We start from the raw sequence: 20,782 nt of genomic DNA on the forward strand, positions 1-20,782 counted from the left end.
GAGCGCTCTGTTCTAGAACGTTGAAATGTTTCTTTAGGATTCTGTTCACGTTGGGGGGGTTACTCGTGTAGGGAGTACCAGGCTTGTTCGACGGTCTATGTTTTCCTTTCGTGGACGTCCCTCCAGAATTTCCTCTCGGTTGAGTTCATATGCCTTTTTTATGGCGTCGTCAACAATATCTGGCGGGTATCGTTGTTTAGTCAGGACTTTCCGCATACGTTTTGCGTTTGGTGCGAAGTCCTGATATTGGGAACAAATTCTTTTGAATCGATGAGCCTGAGAATACGGAATGCTTGTTTTTGAGTGATAAGGACGACAGCTTTGTGCGTATTGTTGTCGGACCGGGGGTTTTCTGTATACGCTAGTGGAGAGCGAACCTTCATAAACCGCAATTTCAACGTCTTCAAAGTTAATTTTGTTTTGGGAATATGTGTGCGTGAAGGATATGCTAGGATGGAGGAGATTGAAGTTTTCAATGAAATGTAGGAGTGATTGTTCTGTGTCAGTCCAAACTAAGAAAATATCATCCAAGCAGCATTTGTATAGGATGTGCTTAATAGGGGAAGTAAGTAAAAATTCAAATTCAATGCTATGCATGAAGATTTTAGCATAAGTAGGGGCCATTTTTGTACCCATGGCGGTGTCGTTAATTTGTAAGTAGTGTTCATTGTCGAATTCAAATTTGTTGTATTCTAGAACTAGTTTCGTCAATACCTCTAGGACTTCTGGAGTTGGGATCCTACCTCACTATTCTGATTATAGGCCTCAATTAGAGCTTTGATTCTGTCGGAATGCGGGATATTTGTATATAGAGAGACTACATCTAAGGTTACAAGGAAGGCCCCCTGAGGACGATTTACCCCTGCTATTTCGCGAAGGAAGTGGTTGGTGTCATGTATGTGGGATAGGTGTGTTTCAGGTATGTGTCCAATTAATGTGTCAATGTAACTGGAGATTGGTTCTGTGATTGTGCCGATGCCGGATACTATAGGGCGGCCAGGGTTAACCCTTCTATGAATTTTCGGAAGCATGTAGAATCGGCCCGGCGACGGGTGTGATGCGGTCAGGGCTTTGCATAATCGCAGAAGATGTCCCCACTTTTTGCGAGCTCATCTAGAGTCCCTGTAAGAAGTTTTGATGCTTTAGAGTGGGGTCCGCTTTTAGGTGTTTATAAAATTTAGTGTTACAGAGTTGTCTAATTCCTTCCTCAATATTGTAACGTGGTGGTGACCAGGGTCGCTGACACAAATGAAGGCACAGGCTTGATGGTACTTAAATTACCTCTTTATTGGGCTGACTTGCAACCGCAAAAGAACTAAGCAACTCGGCGGCGGCGATAGCAACAAACGTGCTGGTCGATCGTCGAACAAAGAATGTCCGTCACACTTATCAACGCTCAATTTAAAGGCTGCCCAGAACAATCTAGATAACGTCGCAAACAGCTACCAGCACGGGCTGGAACATTGTGGAAAGACACCCGAGTGGCCGGAACCTTCGAGACAGATCTCGGTGCATCTTGTGCTACAACGAAACTGATAAAGGTGTGACTCGCGACATCGAGCAATAACAAGCAAAGTTTACGGAACTGATACGCGGTCCAGAATCAGAGTGATAAGCCTGAATGCCGGCGGCTGTTAAAAAAACAACAAATACAGTTTTGAAGGCTTCGCCATAGAGAAATTGATTGGTAAAGAGCGGTCACTCGGCAAAAACTGGTCCCAGAAAATGACGCGCGACTTTTTGCGCTGCCGTCGATTGATGAATGGCGGCACCAATGCGCGGACGCGCGCGCGACGGCACTCGCTGCAGCGGTAGCCCGACGGAGCGCTAGGAGACAAGAAGTTGTCGAGGGGAGCGGTTGTGTGCTCGTGCCTCGCCGCGCTTGTGCGGCACAGACCTCTTGTGGGCTGCTGCGCGGAACGACAGCGGTTTGGAACGATGGCAAGGTGAGCAACGTTTTTTTGCTTAACTACGCTGCCTTTCAAGCAGTTTACGCTGGCCATGCCGGCCGGGACTTTGTTGTCAAACTGTGCAGTATTTCAGGCAGTTTAGCTCAGTACGGCGGCGACTGCGCTTCACAAAGTCGCAAGTGAAGGGCAAGCTAACAGGCATGACAAGGCGTGCTGACCGCCGCGGTGACGTGACATGGCGATTTTGCGAACGGCTAGTTTTGCGTGGCGTCGCGTTTAACAGGGCAACCGCAAGGTGTGAAATGTTTCATTCTTGTCAAACTGCGAGACATTTCGGGCAGTTTAGCTCAGCACGGTGTTCTGCGCTTCACAAAGTCGCGTATGAAGAAAAGCCAACATGGCGTGCCCGCCGGTCGCGGTTTTGCGAACAGCTAGTTTTGCGTGGTGTCGCGTTGCATGTAACGTGACAACGTTAAAGTGAGAAATGTTTTATAATGCAGCAAGCTTCATTGCTCCAGCTGTTCAGTGCTCTTGAGGAATGTTGTTAATTTAGTGGCTGTTATTTCACTCACTGTAGAAATGCATTTTCAGATAGGTTCGGTTAGCCTGCATTTCCTGACCTCTACGTTGCAACAGTAGCTTTTGTATCAATTTTACGAATCACAGCTTTTCTGTTCTGGACCATAACTGCTGCTCACCAAGTCTTCAGTACGCACCCACATGCAATTGTGTGCGTGGTGCAGTGGCCTTACATTTCATTGCAACCTTCTGCATCATGTTCATTCCTTTTCCAACAGCACTGAATGGACCCACGGACTGCAGCCGAAGCGCGGCAGATGCGACGAGTGAACGGAGTGGCATTCCCCCCAAGTGTCAGTACTCTCTGCCCTGAACAATACAAGTTACCCTTTCTAAGGTAGCCGGGACTGAGACTGTGTAGTTTATGTATAATGCCTGTTTTGTTACATATCATTTGCCATATTTTGGAAATAAACGTTATGCTATTTTTTGTCGCTACCGAAGTGCTGTTTCTCGCCTTGTGTATTTTTATTTTTCTGTATTTTGCACATCGCCTTATGTGTGCAAAGTTTTGTCAATGCATCCGCCTACATGTGTTGCGTCTCTTGTATGTTTTATATGCAGCAAAATAAATGTTCATTTCACAAAGCACTTGGCGTCTTTTCTGCAATACTGTTTTGCAAAGGCTGTGGCGCAGCTGCGTTGATGGCCAATTTAGTGAACTGGGAATCTATTTTTCATGTTGTTATGCATGCTGAGCATAAATAGAAACACTAGCAGACCGTGTAAAACCAAAATAATGCGCCAAAAGGGCAGGGAAGGACGCAGCGCATGCTAGTATTCAAATAACGCGCCTTTCAGCAAGACCGGAAGTAGTTGCCGCCGGCCGCTTGGTGCACTACAGTCAAATGGGCCGCGTGGCCCTGTGGGAGTGTCCGCTCTTTACCAATCTCTTTCTCAATGGTTTCGCGGCATTACTCCCCCCCCCCCTTAAAAAAACATCGCCTCGATGTTCCAAAACAAAGCAACTTAAACATAAACCCTGCAAAGTTTAAACACCACAGATTCTTTAACGCGTGTAATATGGCTTCATTCGTACAACATGTACTAATTTCTGGGCATGCGCGTCGCCGTTGTAATGATGACGTTCCGTCGGGAATGACTTCATAGTCCAGTGGTCCGGCGCGGCGAATGATTTTGTACGGCCCAAAGTCTCGACGCAACAACTTTTCACTTAGTCCGCGACGGCGAATTGGTGTCCAAATCCACACTTGGTCTCGTGGGTTGTACTTTGTCGTCGTCGTAAGTTGTATCGTCGGCTGTCGGTGCGCTGTTGGTCTTTAATACGCAGACGTGCGAGTCGTCGGGCTTCCTCTGCAATGCCGCAGGTAGGCAGCGACGTCAAGGTTGTCCTCGTTAGTTACGTGCGTCAGCATTGCGTCGAGCTTCGTCGTGGGCTCCCTGCCGTACACATGCTTAAACGGGGTCGCTCTGGTCGTCTCCAGGACTGCCCTGTTATACGCGAAGATCATGTACGGCAAGATGGCGTCCCAGGTGTTGTGTTCAGCGTCGATGTACATGGCGATCATGTCCGCGATTGTTTTATGCAGGCGCTCCGTAAGGCCATTGGTCTGGGGATTGTACGCAGTTGTTCGTCGATGACTTGTATGACTGTATTCCAGGATGGCTTGAGTCAACTCTGCCGTAAACGCCGTTCCCCTGTCCGTGATGAGCACTTCTGGGGCGCCATGTCGCAAGAGAATTTGTTCGACAAAAAACTTGGCGACTTCTGCCGCGGTACCATTGGGTAGTGCTTATTCTTCGGCGTAACGGGTAAGGTAGACAGTGGCCACGATGATAAACTTGTTACCCATAGACGAAGATGGAGAGGGGCAAAGGAGATCCATCCCAATTTGTTGAAAGGGCATGACTGGGGGCGGAATCGGGTTTAGTAGTCCTGCTGGTCTGATCGGCGGCGTCTTGCGTCGTTGGCACTCACGACACGTCTTCACGTAGTGGGCAACTTCGGCAGGCAGTCGCGGCCAGTAGTACTTCTCCTGGATTCGATGCAACGTGCGCGCAAATCCGAGGTGGCCTGCTGTGGGCTCATCGTGCAACGCCTGCAGAATTTCCTGCCGGAGGTTTTTAGGCACTACAAGAAGCTGCGCGGTATTGTTGGCTGCGAAGTTCTTCACTAGGAGGCCATTGCTTAACGTGAACTATGATAAATATCGCAAACAAACAAAGATTACGGAACTGATACGCGGTCCAGAATCAGAGTGATAAGTCTGAATGCCGGCGGCTGTTAAACAACAACAAATACAGTTTTGAAGTTTCGCGGCAATATATTTGTCATTGTCCATGACCAATATGCCGCCTCTTTTATCTGCCGGTTTGATGACCACATCTTTCCGTCTGCTAAGCGCCTTCAATGCGTCAAATTCCTTTTTGGAAAGGTTTTACTTCCCTGGTCTCTAGTCCTTATAAGCTATGATTACGTCGTTCTGGACGGCACTAATGTACGGTACATGTAAGGACAGTTTTCCTCGGGGTTTTTTCCCCCTTTCCTCCCCTTTTTTTCCCCGCTTCTTTGATATCCTCCACATCCCACTTCTCGTAAAAACCTTCTTCTTGCTTGGCGCTCGCACCTTTTAGCGAAAACCTCAAAGTATTTCAGCATTCTACTGTCCCACATATTTTTTTTTCTTTTCTTTCTTTGATGTTCATCTCTCGTCGCGAGTTGCTTACCGCTCTAAGCAGGCTCGAACTCTACTCGTAGATGTCACGTTCTTCTAACCAGTAATGTCCACCTGGTTGTCGCGTTTTTTTTTTTCATCCTGTCGGGCCGCGGGTCGGAGCAAGGGTGGGGAGGGTAACAGACGCAGCAGAGAAAAAGAACAAATCTTCAAAAACAAGGCCTTGACCATTGATAGTCGACCACTTCTCCCAAAAACCTCCTTCACGCTTGGCGCTACCATCTTTTAGTGAGAACGGAAAAAGATTTCTCACCATCTGCAGCAAACACGTTCCCCCACCTGTGATTTTTTTTCCCGAGGTTGTTCAGCGGCTGCCTGTATTGTATACAGATGACTCCCGGCAGCCGTTGCCTTGGGTGGATGAGCCTTTGGGACTAGCCTGCTCTCCGCACCTGTGTGTGTATGTGTGTGTTGTGCGTGCCCAGCTGGTTCACCTATATGTGCCCATATTATGTTTGTATCTCCTCTTGCCAACGCTATAAGAAGACGAACAAGAATCATGTACCCTCAGTCTTGAGAAAGGCAGTGCTCCTGCCGAAACGTCGACTCCAAATAAACTTGGAAGCAGTATGAAGCATTTTTTCATAGATGTGGACGTCGTGTATAGACCCTATTCACTATCAGGTTTAGCAGGCGGCCGTTGTGGCAACCCTGTATTGAGGATACGCCATAGCATTGGGCTTTTCGAAACTCCTCCTCCTCCCTGCTCCCTCCCTTCGACCTCCCTGCTGCGCGCCGTTCATTTGTCGGACACATGAGACGCCGTTTGGAACGCTGTCCAACCAGAGCTCGGATTTCACCACCGCTGTACCCTGATTCGCCGTGGGCCCTCTCTCTCTTTCTTTCTCTCTCTTTGATGTTAGGTTGTTCGTGCCATGGTTGCCAATAAAGCAGCAATGACGTCACGTGAATAAGCTCTATAGGCAAGTGGCTATTTATGTCTGTACAAAAGGTTGCATCGAGTATTAAGTAGGCGAGTTACACTTGTCACCAATCAAAACATGCAATCCTGAAACGTTATCCGGATTTTCACTCATACTTCGCATTTTGCTTTGGTTCCTAGCGGTTTTAACTGTGAGCTCCTACATAAACAATCTTCCTAATAATAAGTGCTTGCTAGCTATTGTATGTTTTACCCTATCATACATCTGTATTTTCATATGCGTGTACATAAATACTTTGGTTAAAAACCCATTGCATGCTAGACTGTCTATATTCCTTTCTTGTGCAACAGTTCCTATGAAACTGACTCTACAAAGCATTGGTAAGTCTTAAACACCCTCTTAATTTTAGGAAACTGCTTAGACAGCTTTCCAGCAATCTCGAATCAGTGTGCAATCTGGCCACTCATTTTGGACTGTTGAAATACACATACAGTGCAAGCGTATCTACAAGAAATCATCTCGAGCTGCCTCATTTTGCTTTGCCTTGCATTATGCTTCCACTTGACAATATATAGCATAATCTATCACTCTAACTCTCTCCGGAAGGACCAGTTGTATTTTTTATTGTCGTATTTTTAGTTAGCCAGAGTGCTGTCATCGTGCTATAGTCAATGTTTGAAAATTGGTGTGTCATATTTTCGCCCCTGTATTTACAGGATTGTTTTTCGTTGCCTGTCTAGAACTATGGAAATTTAGAACCTTGTTTCAGACTCTATTGCTGTAATTTCTGACTACTAACTCGCACAGGTTTATGCAATTTTATCGGTCTCCCTGCCCCTTTCAGTTACGTCACCGGGTGTTGATGCCCTTGTGACACCCAGCTTGCACGTCCGGGAGCTCCCGATTCACATACTGCTGCAGCCTACCTTGGAGGATTTTTAACATCACCTTGCTAGCATGCGAAATAAGCGCGATCGTGCGGTAGTTGGAACAATCTTTGGCACTTCCTTTTTTTGGGATGGGAATGTAAACTGACCTCCTCCAATCTTGTGGCCACTGCAGGGTTGTCCAAATTTGCTGCCATCATGAATACTTTAACAGCGTCGTCATGGTTAAGGTTTCGAAGCAACTCAGCTGGAATGCCATCAATGCCGCTAGCTTTGTTCTTAGCAAGGCTGGCTAAGGCCCATTCTACTTCACTATTCAGGATGCCCGGCTCGACTGTGCGGACTGTTGCTTACGCTGTGATGCCGACGTTGAGCCATTTATCGGAGTCCGGTAGTGTATATAGATGGTATACCGTCAACCTGACGAGACTGAGGCCTAGTTGAACTTGGGTCCAGTCTTTCACGGCTTGGACTGACTGAGATTGGTTTTGCCGCTTGTATTCACAGATTTCCCGCTTCGCGCCTAAGTTCAGCTCCATTCGTTTGCGTTTAACTCCAACTATGCCAAAAGTCAGACTAAAGTCGAGAGTTACAGGCTCCTGCTTCTTTGCACTCTTTTTCCCTAGTTAAACTTCTTGATTTTCCATTCTTCTGATTCTCTTTCTTGCTTTGTACTGTTTTTGTAAGGAAGCGAGGAAGTCTAGTTGGCAGGCTACTATACAGAGGGCTATCAAACAGCCCTTTCCTGTGCCGTTTGTATGTTCCTATGAAACAAATACTGTAAGCTGAAGTACAGTTTAAAACGACGGCTAGCCGACTACGAAGAGCTCAAACCTTGTCAAGGCCGCATCGTTGACTCAAGGCGAAGCCGACATGCGGATCGCTGTGGTGCAAAATGTGGTAGTTCGGCAGCGCAACAGTGACGAAAACCAGGAGCATGAGAAGGACAGGCGTCCAGGACGGGACGCCCGGTCCTGTTTGCGTGGTCGTCGCGTTTCTTTTGTCGCTCTACTTCCTTAGTGTGTCTTTACCCTGACCGATACGGCTTCATAGAACATGCTTTGTGTTCTGGGCTAGAAAAACTTCAGTTCCCACCCCCAATTTCGGCGCTTGTCTATCTTCTTATTGTTTCTTTCTTACGTTTTTACCGGCTTCTCTTCTGTTCACGTTCAGCAGAATTTATTGCAACCACATGTTGCTGTTTTCCCGACTGCGGCCACTGGTTGCGGCGCTGCCGCTGCCCCCATAAATCTCCCGGTTGCCTCATTTTGGGGTCTTTCTCAGTCAGCTGACCTTCGGTTTGCTGTGTACAATCCCTGTCAACCACACAACCTTTTTCCTCCTCTTCCCTTCCTTTCCGCTCTTGCCCCCCGGCCTCGGCGGCAGCTTTTCGATGGAGGCGAAAAGCAAGGCGCCCGTGTGCTGTGCGATGTCAGTGCACGTTAAAGAACCCCAGGTGGTCGAAATTTCCGGAGTCCTCCACTACGGCGTCTCTCATAGCCTGAGTCGCTTTGGGACGTTAAACCCCACAAACCAACCAACCAACCAGCATGCGCACCCTTCATAAACTTGCGTTTCAGACTCCCCTGCTTTTTTCAAACAATGTCCATATGAACGAGACAAAAATACATGGGCCGAATAGGCTGTGTGCATTCATCCCATCTACATTGTTCAGAGAGCGATTTTCTATATTAACGTGACATAAATACTTTGAAAAATCTTCGGCCCTAGAAAAATTGTCCATTATTCGGGTCCTCCATATAAACGGATGTCATATTAACGGGGCACAAGTTTTCCATAACAGCCACTCATGAAATGACTTGTGAAGACTAAATCCCCAACGAAACAAAAAAAGAGGAAAAGACAGGAAAACACCAATTAATCATAAAACTCAGCCAACGCCGAATAAACCTTCAGAAAATTTCTAAGAGGAATGCTGTTTATGTTATGAGGTCCCAACCGGCCACTCCTGGGCGTTAGTTTATAATTCTGTGATCCCGTGGCGTACTGCAAGAATTTGCGAAATTGCTTCTTTGAACACCACGCTTAAATTAAAAAATTACAACTGTCGGAACTGCTAGGAAAAAGGGTTTCATTTCATTTCATTTCATTTTATTACCCTCAAGCGCATACGCATTACAGAGGGGAGTGGTACTTCATATATGATAGAAAGCATAGAACACTAAATGAACAAAACATAACAAAGGCTAAACGAACAAGGGAATAGAGAACAACGAAAACAATCTTACAATAAAGAAAGTTATACAAGCGGAATAAATTGAAAACAATCATAAGCGGTGAGAGAACAGCATTATACAGCGAAAAGAACAACAGCACTGGGAGCAAACAAGCATGAAAAACTAAAAACGGAAATAAGATAAGAGTCAGGGGGCAAAAAAGTGTCACGGATCAGCTTCAAGATATTGCATCAGTGATGAGTGAAATGAATCGTGATCTTGGATTAATGCGATATCGGGCGGAAGGCTATTCCACTCTTCTGACGTACGAGGTAGAAAGGAATGAAAAAGGGCATTAGTATTGCAAGTTATGACATTTACTTTGTAAGCATGATCAACGCGGGAGGAGCGATACGATGGCTGCGAAATGAAAGTATGCCTCAATTCGTTATGATGATAAATTTTGTGAAAAAGGCTAAGACGTGAAATTTTCCTTCTAAGCTCGAGAGATGGCAAAGATAACGTTAGTTTCATTGAAGTTATGCTGCTAGTGCGACTGTGATTGGAAAGAATGAAACGCGCTGAATTATTTTGAACCATCTCAAGTGAGGATTTCAAGTTCGTGAAACCGGGATCCCAGATTGCAGAAGCATATTCAATCTTTGAACGTACCAATGCTTTGTACATAGTCATTTTAGTCGAAACAGGTGACTTCGAAAAGTTACGGCGCAAATACCCAAGCATGCGGTTACTGTTGTTAATAATGTAATCAATATGTTGCTTCCAGCTGAGGTCATTAGTAATATGCACACCCAAATATTTGTACGAAGTTACAGTACCTAAAGGAGTGTTATTCAATACATAGCAAGCAGGGGGGAAATTACTGCGCGACACTCGCATAGCTTTACATTTTTTAACATTTAGGTCCATACACCATGTGCTGCACCATTTAGTTATATTATTGAGGTCAGATTGTATAGCAGAAACATCGGCGGGTTCAGCAATCTCGCGATAAATAACACAGTCATCGGCAAATAAGTGAATAGGGGAAGTCACACAGTTAGGAAGGTCATTAATATAAACTAAAAAAAGAAGAGGGCCCAAAACGGACCCTTGTGGTACACCTGACGTAACAGGTGTTGACGGTGAATTATTGTTGTTAGCAAAGACATGCTGTGATCGACCGATGAGGAAAACTTCGACCCAGGTAAGAAGATGTCTGTCAATATTAAGACACTTGAGTTTAAGTAGTAAAAGATGATAGTTTATTTTGTCAAAGGCCTTAGAAAAATCCAAGAAGATACAATCAGCCAAGAAACGGTTGTCAATAAGGGTTAGCATGGAGTTTGTGAAACAAAGTAGCTGTGTCTCGCATGAGTATGATTTCCTGAAGCCATGTTGCGCTGGATTGAAAAAAAGGTTCGAGTCAAGAAAACTAGCTAGGTGTGAGCAAATGACATGTTCAAGAATTTTACATGGTATGCTAGTAAGAGATATGGGGCGATAATTAAGGGGAGATTGCTTGTTACCGGATTTATGAAGTGGAATCACCTTCGCCTGCTTCCAATGTACAGGAATAGCGCCAGTATCTAAAGATTGTTGAAATATTTTTGCCAAAAGGACAGAGGAGTACATGTTTGTTTCTTTAAGGAATCTTGCATTTATATTGTCAACACCTGAGGAACATGAAGGTTTTAGTGTTTCAATTAGCTTTGTAATCCCGTCGGCATCTATTGATATTGGATGCATAATCGTATAGCCCGAAAACGAATGTGTAGGCAATTGAAGATTAGTTGCAGATGAAAAGTTCAGTGTGAATAATTGTTTAAAATCGATGCGCACTCCTTGCTAGGCACAGGTAAGTCGTTCTGGTCAAGTAAAGAAATCTCTGAGTTGCTCTGGGAGTTAGTTACGATGTTCCAAAATTTGCTAGGGTTATTAGTGAGCAAGGATGGTAGAGTGTATTTCAAAAAAGTAGATTTTGCAGAAGCGACAGCTTGAGAGTAGGTGTGAGATGCATTAGTGTATGCTTGCCAGCGTGACGCAGTCTGCTGCAGTTTTGCTGCCCGAAATAAGCGTTTTTTTCTGTTCGAAAGTCGATTTAAGTACGGATTATACCATGGCGAATGTCTATGTACTGTTAGTATTTTCTTGGGAATGTAAGCCTCAGTTAGATATGAAATTTTATTGACGAACAGGTCCAACGATGTTCAAAACCACTAAGATAGTTGTCAAGGAAGAGCGAAAGTTCTCTATTTATCTCTTCAAAGTTTGCCTTTTTGTAATCAAATATAATCTTGCGTTTTTTCGTAGCTGAAGACGCGGTAAAGTTTAGGTCGAAATGAAGTAAAGAATGATCACTGAGTCCCGGCATGAAAATTATTGGGCCTATCATATCAAGGTTAGTGGTGAGGATCAGGTCAAGAATGTTAGCAGAACTGCCGATAACACGCGTTGGGAGATCAACAACCTGATCAAAATTGAAAAGGGAGCACATATCGAGAAAAGCTTGACAATTCGAAGAATATGGTGTGCAGGTAGGCGGTGTCGATGTCCAGTTTATTGATGGATAATTGAAATCGCCTAGAAGAAATACCGGGGATGCTGGATAACGAAGGACGACGGTGTTAACCGCGTCATGCAATTCATTCACGAACGTGATGTCTGCATTAGGTGGACGATAACAGACGCCAATGATGTGTACTCTGTTGTTTAAAATGACGCCGCACCAGACAGATTCTATGTTGCATGAAACATTAATTCTGAACGATGATAGGTTTTTAGAAACTGCGAGCAGGGTTCCACCCCCTTGTCTTCCATCTCTGTCACAACGATAGACATTGAAAGGCTTGGTGTGAGTAAAAATTTCGCTTTCGCTTACACGAGCACTTAACCAAGTTTCAGTGAGCGCCACCAGGTCGGCATCGCACGAATTGATAGCTGCGATGATATCATCTCTTTTGCCTAAAATCCTCCGGATATTACTATAAAGGACTGATATAGGGCGCCGATGACCACTACCCCTGGCTAAGTGTTATGAAACATTACGCGTGGGACTTGAATTCGAAATGTCTCCCATCTCGCATGCGCGAGCAGCATTGGATGTAGAGGGTCGAGCGCGTGCAGATGAATCATCGTATGGGCTGCTACGAGATGGAGAATGATAACGCAGCCGGGGCAGCTCAATGAAACTGTCTGTTCTAGGGTCATAAACATATTGCCTTTTATTTACAGTTAGTTTGTCGTAGCGAAGCCTAAAGGATGGTGAACCAGGCAAAGATTTTGCGAAAGCAGTTAACCTTTTGCGAGCGAGCCTAGTTGCTGCGCAGTAGTCTTCAGAAACTGAAATGTCATTTAATTGTTTTCAGCTCATCACAATGTGACATCACTTCTTCTTTCGCTTTAAAGTGCGAAAATTTTATTATCACTGGTCGGCATTTTTCTTGAACAAAAGGGCCACCAAGGCGGTGGGCTCGTTCTATTTTGTCTGGTTTAAATTCTGACCCAAAACTGGATGAAAAGCAAACTAATAACGTTTTTTTCTGTGTCATTCCACGTTTCATTGCTATCGGGTACGCCATAAAATATTAAATTATTTCTGCGAGATCTGTCTTCCAGATCATTGATGCGGGAAAGAAGCTCATTATTCTGTTGCGCCAAGTCATTAATGGTGTCGTTTGTTAACAGAAGTTCTCCTTCGAGACTACTAACCATGCTGACTTCTGTTTCAACAGAAGCGAGTCGAGTATCAATATTAGACAGCCGCTTTGCTAAACATTCCTGATTGGCTTTTACGTCATTCACAGCCTCCGTGAACATGGCTTGGGCCTCCGCTGACGCCTCACAGGCGGTTTTAATAAAGGACAACGCAGCCATGACTTCATTATGACGATGGGCGCACGACGTGTCGTCTTCATCAGCTACTTGGGTCTGCCGCTCTGTAGTTTGCTTGCGATTAGGCCCGGGGTTTAGCTCAACGTCACCCGAACATAGCAACAACATAAGCAACACCTCCTTGCAGTCACAACACACGTCATAGAGCACTTGTGGGCACGGAAGCAGCAGTAAAAAACGATTTGATGTTTTCCTAGCATGTAGAGAACACGATTGACCAACCTGGATAACGTGAAGACGACGATCGTTAGCCATGTGCTCTATCGTGCTGCTTCCATGCCCACTGACGTGTCGCGGCTGGCTGTTGGCTTTTAAGGCAGGCGTGGATGATGTTCCTGTTGATGCGGCTGAACCGATGAACAAGGATTCCGATCCAACGAAGGCAGCGCCTGGGTTCGAAGAAAGGTCGCACACCTGAACACGGCATGGCTGCAGGCAGGTAGCGACGTACGGGTCCGGTGCACTTCTGGCCAGGCATGGTAGAAGCCAAGCCAAAACCTGGATAACGTGAAGACGACGATCGTTAGCCATGTGCTCTATCGTGCTGCTTCCATGCCAAACGTGAACCGCTTTGCTTCCGGGAACATCGGCTCGTCCGTCAAATTTCGCCGGAGCAAAATGTCCAACTCGCAACCACCTAAAAAAAAAACACGTACACACGATATAAATACGTGTACGTCCGAACCGAATACTGGATGCCATTTCGCCAACAATTCTGAGACGAGCTTCTTTCTGGTATTCACTTGTTTTCCTTCGACGACTGAACTAATCAGTTGAACGGTGGTGTCTCCGAAGCAGCTTCCCCGCATGCACCGTAGGTGAATCTAGAGAAACCGTTTCCCCGTTAGTGTCGTATAGTTACAGCACATAAACGTAAAATAAAGACAAGAACAACAGAAAGGAGACGAGGAAGCAGCCCGGAGGGACCGCGCCCCCCGCTGTGCACGCGCTCCTCCCTTCACCCTCCGTCTGTAGGCATCTGGTTTTGCTCATGCGGTGAATGCCGAACTGTCAACAATACACACCAAAAGGTAGTGGCGTATGTGTGCCAGCTCCGCATTCAGAGAGTAGATCGCGCTTTCCAATACTTGCAAAAGAAAAAGAAAATCTAAATGACCGCACGGGTAAGTGGAAAGGAGGGTTGTGCTATGCGCCTCTGAAAAGATGCCAAAGAAAGAGCCTAATGTGAGGGAAGAAGCCTGTTCTCTTTTCGGCAGTGTACGAACTTAATTGACATACAAGAAAATATATATATATTGAAAGGGGGTGTTTACTGTCCTTTAACAGGGATAATAGCCCTCTCCAAGTTGCACAAAGAACCACACAAGAGCACAGCCAGTCTAGGCCTTCCACAAGCGAGCTCGAGCAGCGCAGCGGCACTTTGTCGTCCTTATCCTCGTCTTCGTGGTATTCTCTCCTACTTCATCCTTGTCTTCGTATATCCTCATGTAGTTCACTACAATTTCCCCCGGGGCGAGGTGGAGCCATCCTGGCGACCTATGGTGTGGGCAAGAGGAGCGGATCATAGTACATTTTAAGGCGGCTCACGTGCGCAGTTTCGCGGCCGCGATGACGCATGTCCGAAGAGGTAGTGAGTGGCTCCACGATGTAATTCACAGGGGAGGTTTGACGGATAATGCGGTAGGGGCCGTGATACTCGGTTCGAAATTTTGATGACAGTCCCGGTGGGGTGCCGGGAACCCAAAGCCAAACAAGGGATCCTGCAGGAAAAACGTGTGGCGTCTCATCTTTGTCGTGGTGATGCTTTTGGCGGCCTTGAGATTCCGATGTAAAACACCGGGCCAACTGGCGACATTTCTCCGCATATTTGGCAACGTCTGAAAGGAGAGTACACTCGGAGGAGTCAGGACGATATGGTAAAATAGTGTCCATCGCGGACGACGCCTCACGCCCATAAAGGAGGAAAAAAGGGCTAAATCCAGTAGTTGACTGTGTGGCGGTGTTGTAAGCGTATGTCACGAAAGGAAGAACAGCGTCCCAGTTCGTCTGATCGGCGGCAACGTACATCGTCAGCATATTTCCGAGAGTACGATTGAAGCGCTCAGTCAGCCCGTTAGTTTGAGGGTGGTAGGCCGTTGTGGTCCGATGTATGACGCGACATTCGGCCAGTAGAGCTTCAACGACGTTGGATAGGAAGACGCGTCCTCGGTCACTTAGCAGCTCTCGCGGTGCGCCGTGGCGAAGAACAAAATGATGGAGTAAGAACAGGGCAACTTCACGGGCAGTAGCGGCGGGTAAAGCGGCGGTCTCGGCATACCGGGTGAGGTGGTCGATGCCGACGATAATCCACCGGTTCCCAGAAACCGTGCAGGGAAGTGGCCCGTAAAGGTCAACGCCAACGCGGTCAAAAGGGCGGGCCGGGCATGGAAGTGGTTGTAAGGGGCCAGAAGCACGAGGTGTGGATGACTTCCGGCGCTGACAGGCGATGCAGGAGCGGACGTATTTGCGAATATAACCGTACATGCCGCGCCAATAGTAGCGTTGAGAGATTCTTTGAAACGTCTTGACGACACCAGGATGGGCACACTGAGGGTCGGCATGGAAAGAGGCGCAAATTTCATGTCGTAAATGGCGAGGAATGACGAGAAGCCATCGTCGACCATCAGTCATATAATTGCGGCGGTAGAGAAGACCATCTCGTAGGGCGAAGTGTGGTGCTTGACGGCGTAAAGCCCGAGAAGGTGCAGCAGCGTTAGAAGTGGACACGACGTCAATAAGAGAGGCGAGCCACGGGTCTTTGCGCTGCTCCGCAGGCATGTCAGCAATGGTTTGAGAGGGGAGAACGAGACAGTGCGTCGGCGTCCATGTGTTTACGGCCAGAGCGATATATAACGCGGATGTCAAATTCCTGTAGGCGGAAAGCCCATCGTGCGAGGCGGCCGGACGGGTCTTTAAGAGAGGACAGCCAACATAACGCGTGGTGGTCCGTGACGACGTCAAACTGGCGACCGTAAAGGTAGGGTCGGAATTTCGTCAATGCCCACACAATTGCCAAACACTCCTTTTCCGTAACTGAGTAGTTGCATTCGGCTTTAGAGAGGACACGACTCGCGTACGCGACGACGTATTCGTGAAAACCGTTTTTCCATTGTGCCAAGACAGCTCCGAGGCCAACGCCACTCGCATCAGTATGGACCTCGGTGGGTGCTGTCGGGTCGTAGTGGCGAAGGATTGGTGGCGAAGTCAAAAGACGGCGCAATGCGTTGAACGCTTCGTCGCACTCGACCGACCACGCAGTTAAGTCATTGTTTCCTCCGAGTAGTTTCGTCAGGGGTGCAATTATTGAAGCAAAATTCTGCACGAAGCGCCGAAAATAGGCGCATAGACCTATGAAGCTTCGAAGTTGCTTGAGCGAAACCGGCTTAGGAAACTCCGCCACTGCGTGCAGCTTGGCCGGATCAGGGCGAACACCTTCCTTAGAGACGATGTGCCCCAAAATAGTCAACTCCCTGGCACCGAAGTGACACTTCTTAAGATTCAGTTGCAGGCCGGCGTCAGTAAGGCAAACCAAAACTTGCCGCAAGCGCTCTAGGTGCGTAGCGAAGTCGGTGGAAAAGACAACAATCTCGTCCAAGTAGCAGAGGCAGATGTGCCACTTGAACTTCCGCAAGATGTTATCCATCATCCTTTCGAATGTGGCGGGCGCATTGCACAGACCGAAGGGCATCACATTAAATTCATAGAGGCCATCCGGCGTCACAAATGCGGTCTTCTCTCTGTCACAGGCGGCCATTGGTACTTGCCAGTAACCTGAACGTAAATCAAGAGATGAAAAGTACTCAGCACCTTGGAGGCAATCAAGAGCGTCGTCTATACGCGGACGGGGGTAATTGTCCTTGTGGGTAATTTTGTTGAGGCGCCGGTAGTCGATACAAAAACGAAACGAGCCATCTTTCTTTTTCACTAGCACCACTGGTGAAGACCAGGGGCTTTGTGATGGACGGATTACACCACGTTGCAGCATGTCCTCAACTTGCTCACTGATCACGCGACGCTCTGCCGCTGACACACGATAGGGGCGCTGTCGAAAAGGCGAGTTAGAGCCGGTCTGAATGTGATGCGCGACTGTGGAAGTACGGCCGAGAGGTGTGTGGGCGGCGTCGAAGGCGAAGCGAAATGTCTGTAAAAGGGCCACAAGCTGAGTCCGGTAGGTGGAAGGAAGAGCGTCATCGATGGCGGTTCGGAAGAAGTCGTCTGGCAACGAATCAGGTGTCGGATCGGACTGCAGAGCATCAATGTAGTTGCTGCGGTAGGTCTCGGAGGCGTCCAGGTCAGAGAGAAGGTGGGCTGGTTGAATAGAACCCGGAGATTCCCCACGTAGCAGAGTAATCGGGTGCGGAGACGGATTGTAGATGAGTAGCTTCGTGAAGCCACCGTGAACATCGAGAACAGCAGATGGCAGCGGCAGGTGCTTGCGGTGGATGAAGGATGCAGACGGCGTAAATAAAACACTAACGTCTGACACAGCAGGACACAAAAGAGGCACAAGGGCACAAGCCTCTGGTGCTACGTCGACATCTTCAGCGATGGTGAGCTTTTGAGGACACACTGAACGGTTGTCGTCGGGCAGTGCGTCGCACAGTGCAGAAAATTCTACTTCAGCTCGGGCGCAATCGATCACGGCGTTATGTTTAGACAAGAAGTCCCATCCGAGGATCACGTCGTGGGAACAAGATGACAAAACGACGAACTCGTCACTGTACAAAATACCTTCAATGACGACACGCGCTGTACATGCTGCTAAAGGTGCAATTCTCTCTTCACTGGCAGTGCGGAGTGACAAACCGTTAAATGACGTCGTAACTTTTCGTAATCGTCGGCAGAGTTGCTCATGAATCACTGACACTGCAGCACCCGTATCGACCAGCGCATATACGGACAGACCATCGATAGAAATCATTATAACGTTCGTGGGAGAAATATGAGGCCTTGAACTTTTCGCAGAGTACGCAGTTCTTGCCTCAGGAACCGCGGAGCTTAATTTCCCTCATCAGCAGGGGGTGGTCGCCGGCGCATTGGTGACAGTGACCTGCGACGTGGAGAAGGAGAAAGATTGGTCGTGTACGAACGCTGTTCGGTGGCGTATGCAGGAGAAGACGGAGCAGAACGAAGCAGCGGTGGGGAGTACTCCGAAGACGCAGGCTCGGGACGCGCAGCCATGCGGCGACGGCACCGACGGGCCACGTGTCCAGGGCAACCACAGTAGAAACAAATTGGGCGATTGTCAGAAGTACGCCACGGGTTGTAATAGCGCGGAGTCGCAGGATGAAGCGGAGCCGTTTGAGGAAGCGATGCATGGCGTTGGACAAGCTGCACGGGTGGTAACGGCTCAGGCGGAGGCCGCGCAGCCACTGCCGCGTAAGTCAAAGGGGCTGGGACAGATGGTTGGCTATATTGTAGTGGTGCTCCGACGTATGTCAAAGGAGCGACGGCAGGAGCTTCAGGAAGCGTAGGAAGTGCTTCTGCGACTTGTTCGCGGATGACTTGCTGCAACTTTGGCGCCAAAGAAGAGGAAGCGTCAGGACGATGGGGAACGAGGGACAGCTGACGGGCAACTTCTTCTCGAATGAACTGCTTGATTTGTTGCAGCAAGGGGGACTGTTCTTCGTCAGCTGTTAAAGCTGCAAGAGGCTCCTGGTGTGAGAGCGAAGAACGAGTGATTTGACGGCGCTTGCGTAATTCCTCAAAATTTTGGCATGCATTGATGACGTCGACCACGGTTGCTGGGTTTCTGGCCAGAAGCATCTGGCACGCGTCATCGTCGATTCCTTGTAAAATATGACTAATCTTGGCCTGTTCTGTCATTGAAGCGTCCACGCGCTTGCACAGATCTACAACATCTTCAATATAACTCGTAAAAGTTTCGCCGGGTAGCTGTGCACGGCGGCGCAAGCGTTGCTCAGCGCGCAGCTTGCGCACTGCAGGCCTACCGAAGATATCGGAAAAAGTAGTCTTGAAAGCAGACCACGAGGAGATATCGGCCTCGTGGTTGCGGAACCACAGGTTGGCAACGTCCGTCAGGTAGAATATCACGTTATTTAATTTGAGACCGTCGTCCCATTTGTTGTGCGTACTGATCCGCTCATATGATGACAGCCAATCTTCCACGTCGTGGTCGCCGGTTCCGCTGAAGATAGGAGGATCACGCTGGCGCAAAGCTCCAGCGCAAAACACGGCGGATGAGGGGCCGGTTGGACTGGGGGTGGTAGCGTCGGTCATTGCTTGTGTCGGGAGTGTGCGGCTTCGAAGCTCCAGGACGGCAGGAAATCCTGACCTCCACCAAGTGAAAGGGGGTGTTTACTGTCCTTTAACAGGGATAATAGCCCTCTCCAAGTTGCACAAAGAACCACACAAGAGCACAGCCAGTCTAGGCCTTCCACAAGCGAGCTCGAGCAGCGCAGCGGCACTTTGTCGTCCTTATCCTCGTCTTCGTGGTATTCTCTCCTACTTCATCCTTGTCTTCGTATATCCTCATGTAGTTCACTACAATATAAATAAATACCATGTTGCCGAAAGTAATAACCAATATCGCACAATAAAAACAGAAGAGAACTGCTCTTCCCAGAGCGTATGAAAGGTTTGAGACATCGACTTAATACTGCATTCCTCAGTGCTAGCATGTAATTGGCTTCATATCACGTATATCTAAATTGATTTTTAAAGAAAAAAACAAATATCTGAAAGAATTATTCCGACATCTGGCCACAACAATTTTCATCCTATTGATTTGTGCGTCTCGAGCAGACTGGAGCACAAAACAGGCATGTTCACTTCGCCACACCAATTCGTCCGTCTAGACACCAAAATGTCGAGCCGGAAACCATCTCAATACTTTTTAGCTCATAAAAACATGTAGGAGAACGCTTTTCAAATTTCGTTTTCTGCTCCTGAATAAGTTAAGAATCCCTTAGTCTCCTCCTTCCTCCTGCATTGCTTGATTTCATTAGAATTTGAGAGAGAAATAAAGGGCCCCAGCGGAGCGAAATCATTTTTTTTTCATTGCGCTGTACTGCATACAGGCACCATATATTTTTTGTCTCTTCTATCTCAGCATATGGTTAACATGCGCAGGCTTTTTCCTGTTTACCAGTTGCGTCTTATAAGCTGTGCCGTCCATTTCATCCTGTTGCATGTTTTACCGCTACACTAGCACCATCACCTTTAAATCTGTTAGAAGAAACAAGCAGAACAAGACCAAAGAGAGGTTGTTCTGGAAAATACAAGAATATAAATTTACAGGACAGGAATATAAAACGATAACGTACAATTCGAAAGGGAGGACTTCGATAAAATGCACAGATGGTATTGTGCCGGTTTTTCTGGTTTGTTCATGTTTTTTTTTATCTGTCAGTATCACGTCCTCTAACAATTTCGCTGCACCATTTCCTGTTAAGTTTCCGTGCAATGTACAGCGGGGTCCTTTATCGAATTTAAGGCAGCAGCCGTGACGTTATCGCCTGGAAACGGGAATGCACAAGACACAGTTCTGGTCCGCGCCTTCTGCGCAAAGATAATTTGCTTCACTTTTTAGTTTGCTGGTTTCCTTGCGGCATCGGACAAAAGCACCGCCGGTCAACGTGAGTTATGTGCTTTCCGCGCTCCTGGGTGTTTGAGCCTGCGGCAAGCATCGGCACAAACAAGTGAGAGGAAACGGGGGTGGCAGGCGGGGGGCATGAGGAGTTCGTGAAGTAAAAAAAAAATCTCCTTCCTAGTAGACCAGAGGGAAGCGTACTC

The 20,782-nt window shown here is 47.5% G+C and overlaps 1 long non-coding RNA gene across 1 annotated transcript; it reads left to right on the forward strand.

Annotated features, from left to right (window-relative positions):
• Nucleotides 1–624: 624 nt before the first annotated feature.
• Nucleotides 625–2,925, forward strand: LOC146172618 (uncharacterized). Its single transcript, XR_014702427.1, has 2 exons — nucleotides 625–1,946; nucleotides 2,708–2,925. It is a non-coding gene; the product is annotated as an uncharacterized LOC146172618 (long non-coding RNA).
• The last annotated feature ends 17,857 nt before the right edge of the window (nucleotides 2,926–20,782 follow it).

The sequence above is a fragment of the Amblyomma maculatum genome, unplaced genomic scaffold (genome assembly GCF_055883805.1).
Source record: "Amblyomma maculatum isolate TAMU_Amacu unplaced genomic scaffold, ASM5588380v1 scaffold_12, whole genome shotgun sequence".
Classification (NCBI taxonomy): domain Eukaryota; kingdom Metazoa; phylum Arthropoda; class Arachnida; order Ixodida; family Ixodidae; genus Amblyomma; species Amblyomma maculatum.